The 6,000-nt window shown below is 47.0% G+C and overlaps 1 protein-coding gene across 1 annotated transcript in view; it reads right to left on the reverse strand.

Annotated features, from left to right (window-relative positions):
- The window catches only part of ndc80 (NDC80 kinetochore complex component), a 196,780-nt gene extending 192,488 nt beyond the window's left edge, over nt 1–4,292 (reverse strand). The window contains exons 1-3 of the mRNA XM_070860038.1: nt 3,726–4,292; nt 3,216–3,376; nt 1,681–1,844 (exon numbers count right to left, since the gene is read on the reverse strand). The gene's annotated coding sequence lies outside the window, so the exon portion shown is untranslated. The remainder of the gene's footprint in view (nt 1–1,680; nt 1,845–3,215; nt 3,377–3,725) is intronic.
- Between the last annotated feature and the right edge of the window lie 1,708 nt (nt 4,293–6,000).

Here is a 6,000-nt window from a genome sequence, read left to right on the forward strand (position 1 = left end):
TAAAGAATCACATGGGCAAAATTGGAGCCCACTGGAGTAGCAACATGGATATAAAATGGGCTAAGGGACAGAAAGTAGAAAACAATGATTGTTTTCAGACTTGAGGGAAGTATACAGTGGTGTTCCCCAGGGATCAGTATTAGGACCATTGCTCTTTTTATATATATTAATGACCTGGACTTGGGTATATAGGGCATAATTTCAAAGTTTGCAGACGACATGAAGCACGGAAATGTAGTAAATAATGAGGATAGCAATAGATATTAGGAAAACATAGACAGATTGGTGAAATTTAATTAAATGCAAACAAGTGTGAAGTGATGTATTTTGGTGAGGTGAGAAGCAATTTAACCAAATGGTATAATTTTAAAGGGTGTGCAAGAACAGAGACCTGAGGGTATATGCTTTGTATATGGTACGACAAGTTGAGAAGGCTGTTAAATACGCATACAGGATCCTTGGCTTTATAAAAGAGGCAAAGAGTACAAAAGCCAGAAAGTTATGCTAGACCTTTATAAATCACTGGTGATGCCCAATTCTGGGTACCACATTTTAGCAAGGATGTCAAAGCCTTGGAGAGAGTGCAGAGGAGATTTATTAGAATGGTACTAGGGATGCAGGACTTCAGTTATTGGGGAGACTAGAGAAGCTGGGGTTGTTCTCCTTAGAGCAGAGAAGGTGAATGGGAGATTTGATGTGCTCAAAATCATGAAGTGCTTTGAGTAAACAAAGAGAAACTATTTCCAGTGACAGCGGACACAGATTTAAGGTAATTAGCATAAGTATAAAGAAGCAAGATGAGGCAATTAAAAAAACGCAGCGAGATGCTACGATCTGGAATGCACTGCCCGAAAGGGTGGTGGAAACAGATTCAATAATAAATTTCAAAAGGGAAATGGATATATAAATACTTGAAGGGGAAATTTGCATGGCTATGCAGAAAGGACAGGGATGGGACACTAATTGGACAGCTCTTTCAAAGAGACACAATGGCCAATGCCGAATAGCTTCCTTCTGGGCTGTATCATTCTATGATTCAATAAACCAAATGCTGGAGGAACAATGAGCAGATCCCTCAGCTGCCAATGAACCCCCAGGCAGATGAAACTTAGCTGCCAATGATCTACAGCTGCCTGCTTAGCAGACAATAGGTTCATTGTGGGTGAGCTTACATATATATTTTTTTGATTATACTGCTGTGTATGTAAACAGTTGTTATATGCCTGCCTTTTACTGAACTAAGTCACCTGGTGAGATTTGTTACAAATTTGAAGGTCTATAGTAAATATTCTGTTGGGTTCAGTCTCATTCCTACAAGTGGACATAATTTCCCTACAATTTAGAGAGCTTCTTTACTATCCAGTTAAACGAGAGTGTCTGGGAACCATAACAACAGACCCCTTTGTTGTATATGGATACCAAGATCTCTCATGTACTGGCACGTGTTCTCCTGTATTCCCAGAAGGCAGACTAATAAGCAATCTATTGCAATTAGATCAACAGTGAACCAACAAACTGGTTTATTTTACATAGGATACATGAGTGAACAAAAGACTTAATCAATTCCTATGGCTCCTTATATCGTAAAGCAACAAAATATGAAACCCGACCTGTCTTACAGGCTAAGTTCGCTTCTCTCGAGCAGTCCACGAACTAACTACCACAAATATTTTCTCTTACCGGCTGTATGGATTCATTCCACATTCTAGAGCGTCTCAGCCTCCCTCTGGCTGACGGGATAGCGTGGCATCTGTCTCTCTGACTGCTTAAAACTCAAGAGTCCCTTGGACTTACTTCTCCAGAGACCTCTTCCTCAACACGGTGCCAAGCATTGGCTCATCAAGCTGCCAATCAAAGCTACCACCATGAATGAGTTGTACAACAGTTGCATTAATGTTTTAACTTAAACTTATTATATGACAATGCACAATTGTAAAATTCTATAATTTAAAAAAATCATTTTTAATCTCCCCCCCAACACAACCAACTGTAAACCAGCAAATGAATGTAAAAACAATATTAACAGCAATATGACAAGATAAAAAAACAGTAAGAAGAACAGCAATAACAACAAGAAGAAAAATTACAACCCCTCCTCCCTACCTGCGGCCACGTTTCCCTCCAAATCCTGGTCTCTTCCCCCCCCCCATCCCGTCTTAGCCCTACCCGCCCGTTTTTGTCCTCGGAGAACGAGACGAATCTGGCGTGCAGCGGGCAACTGCAAGACTTCCTGACGTGGTGGGGGTGATGGTGGCGCGATCGGCTGTTGGCGGGGTGGGGGTTGAAGAGACGAAGCTGGGGCATCGTCTTCAGAGTCAGAAGGAAATGCTTCCTCCTGACTTGGTTGAGTGCTTGGGCTTGTGCTTGGACCGATCACAGCACCTTGGGGTGCAGCGCTGTGCTCAGCCAACAATGCGCGCCGCAAGGCATTGGTGGCGGCGGTCTGTGCACGCATCTCTTCAAGCGTCTGCTGCGCTACCTCTGCTTGGGCAGCAGACACTTGGGAAAAGTCCCGTGTGAACCAAGCAAAAGCCTGGAGATACTCGCGACAGTCTCCTCGCACAGGGAGATCAAGCCTTCCAACCGATCGTCCATAGGAGGCGAGTGCTGAACTCACTGACCCGACCTCCGTGGGGTTGGTGTGCACACTATTATGCGCCTTGGCGTTGCCGGCTGCACGCCGCTTGGTCCCAGTATCTCTTCGGTCGCAGTAGTGAAATGCAAAGTGGCTGCAGGTTCATCCCCCTCTATGGGCTCCGTAACATATTCCTCCTCCTCTACTTCGTTGCTCATATTATCACCCTCCTCCTGTTCTTCACCACCCGTGGTGAATGACACCTACAGGTGCAGATGAGGCCTCCACTTGCGCCTCCGGTTGACCTTCAAGGCACAATTGAGCTTAGAGCTTATTAGAAGGGTATACATTACCGAGACACGTTACACATTAATGCATCAAGTGGATTTCACTGCCCCAGAAAGCTGTCGCGGCTGCTTCAATCGCAGATGGACATAATAAGGGAGTGAGGGTTTATGGGGGGTGCACAGAGAAGGGGACAGATGTCCAGATGACCTTCCCCTGCTCTTATTGCTTATGTTTTTATGTTGTCAAACTGAGAGTAGCACAAAGGCTGCATGCATGACATGACATCATTCGTATACTGCATTATAATTACCTGATGTTACATTACTTTAAAACTGTTTGACACATTACTCACGTAACGCATAGCAGGGTTCCGCAACGCCATGGGTGGTGGCCGAGCGACTGTGCGTACCCACAAGCGCGGCTGCACGCTCCTCAAAGTCAGTGAGCTGCTACACCTGAGCAGGGCCCCCCTCCGGTGCGCCTCTGCTCCAACCAGTTGTTAGATAGCTTCTTCTGCAAACATGAAAAGAGCATGGCATAAGCTCAGTGACTAGGTAGTATCATGGAAACACAAGTTTCAAACGTTACATGCAAATAGGATCAACAATTGATGCACGGTTATAACAAAGCTCAGCATGTTTGGGAGCTAAAGCTTGACACATACATCTGTCTACGGCAGCAGCCAGAGAGACATAAAAAGGGCACAGGTTCATAGCCCTATCCAGACACTAGCAGGGTATATATATATATATATTGTATGCATGTATGTATGTATGTAAAAATTTACAATATTTAATTCAATCCAGGAGATTTACTATTATAATTACAATCTTCATCAATACAATATAAAATCTGTACTTACTCTTGCTGAAGCAACCAGGCTATTCCAGCGCATCCGACACTGGTCGGGCCCCCTCGTCTCATGGGACGCCGAGGAGACGATGTCCGCTATTTGCGCCCATATTTTCCGGTACGCCCGGGATGGAGGTTTCCCACTGCCACCCCGGGTTAATTTGGCCCACAGAGAGTGCACCTCCTGTACAAGGGCCTCATCGGAAAAGTGTTCTGATCCAGGGACCCTGTTCCGACCCCCCTCCACGCTGTCTGAAGACATCTCATTTTTATTTTCTTCCAATCTATTTCTCGAACTGATTTTATCTCTTTTTTCTCTGTTTGCTTCTCTCTCGAACTCCGCTTTCCTCCTCTCCTTTCTCTCTCCCCCTCCGCGCATGTATGGATCACCCCTGACCTCTCGTAACGCGGGAAAAGCTGTCCACCAAAAAAAACGCATCGCTGGGCTATCGGTGGGCCTGTTTTGCATCACTGAGCTTCGCTGGCCTATCGCTTCGCCCATTTCACTTCGCTGGGCTATCGCTGAGCCGAAAGTCGCGTTCCAAAAAATGGGCGATGTGCCAGTGAAGTGGAAAGTCTAGCCCATGGGGTTTAAAAAAAAAAAAGAGCTGCATTTGTGAAAATAGCTCTTGACCACTTAGCAACTGGCTTCCACGTTTTCCATTATTGTTAATCTCACCCACCCCTTTCAAAACAGTACCCTTCTGCGGGTCCCAAGGGTTCATCAGATCACCCATGGGGCGCTTGAACATTCTGAATGCAAATTCCAACAGTTGGACAAATCTTGGTGCATCAGTATACAAATTTTAATCAATGTGCAGCACTAGCTTGAAGTACCAACATGAAAGGGTGCAGAGTAGGCTCATGCCTTCATTGGCAGGCGTATGCTCCCAACATTGCTAACCTATCAATTGTTGCTGAGTATTCCCCCACCATGAGCCTTTGTTTCGTCCTCTCTCATGTCTGGCACAAAACAAATTTTAAAAACTAAATTCCGCCCTCTTATGTTTGAACAAAGTTGCAGGGAGCAGCGGCAGCGTCGAGGAGGCAGAGCGGGACATTGGTGAGGCCTACAAGAAGCCCAGCAGTTGTAGGGAGTAGCGGCAGCATCGAGGAGGCGGAGCGGGACGTTGGTGAGGCCTACAAGAGGCCCAGCAGTTGCAGAGAGCAGCGGCAGCATCGAGGAGGCGGAGCGGGACGTTGGTGAGGCCTACAAGAAGCCCAGCAGTTGCAGAGAGCAGCGTTGAGGAGGCAGAGCGGGACATTGGTGAGGCCTACAAGAAGCCCAGCAGTTGCAGAGAGCAGCGTTGAGGAGGCAGAGCGGGACATTGGTGAGGCCTACAAGAAGTGCAGCAGTTGCAGGGAGCAGCGGTAGCTTCGAGGAGGCCAGCTGGTGCCAGCTGCAGCGGGGAGGCAAAAAAGTTGAAAGTAATCGAAAAGTGACGTCACAGCCAAGGGGGTAAGTGATTGGTAAGTAGTTTATCTTCTTTTTCTTTATCAGTAAGTAACCTTTAGCATTGTTGTTGCCAAATTAAGTTAATCTAAGGGTTAAGTCATGGCAGGAGAGCTCGGACATGTGTTATGCTCCTCCTGTACTAGGTGGGAAGACAGGGACGCTACCGGTGTCCCTCATGACTACGTGTGTGGGAAGTGTATCCGCCTCCAGCTCCTGACGGACCGCATTGCGGCACTGGAGCTACGGGTGGATTCACTTTGGAGCATGCACGATGCTGAGAATGACGTGAATAGCACGATTAGCGAGTTGGTCTCACTGCAGGTAAAGGGTACACAGCCAGATAGTAAATGGGTGACCAACAGGAAGAGCAGTGGAAGGAAGGTAGTGCAGGGGTCCCCTGCGGTCATCCCCCTGCAAAACAAATACACCGCTTTGGGTACTGTTGAGGGGGATGACTCATCAGGGGAGGGCAGCAGCAGCCAAGTTCATGGCACCGTGGGTGGCTCTGCTGCACAGGAGGGCAGGAAAAAAAGTGTGATAGCTATAGTGATAGGGGATTCAATTGTAAGGGGAATAGATAGACGTTTCTGCGGCCGCAACCGAGACTCCAGGATGGTATGTTGCCTCCCTGGTGCAAGGGTCAAGGATGTCTCGGAGCGGGTGCAGGACATTCTGAAAAGGGAGGGTGAACAGCCAGTTGTCGTGGTGCACCAACAATATAGGTAAAAAACGGGATGAGGTCCTACGAGATGGATTTAGGGAGCTAGGAGCTAAATTAAAAAGTAGGACCTCAAAAGTAGTAATCTCAGGATTGCTACCAGTGCCACGT

The sequence above is a fragment of the Pristiophorus japonicus genome, chromosome 18, assembly GCF_044704955.1.
Source record: "Pristiophorus japonicus isolate sPriJap1 chromosome 18, sPriJap1.hap1, whole genome shotgun sequence".
In the NCBI taxonomy this organism is placed as follows: domain Eukaryota; kingdom Metazoa; phylum Chordata; class Chondrichthyes; family Pristiophoridae; genus Pristiophorus; species Pristiophorus japonicus.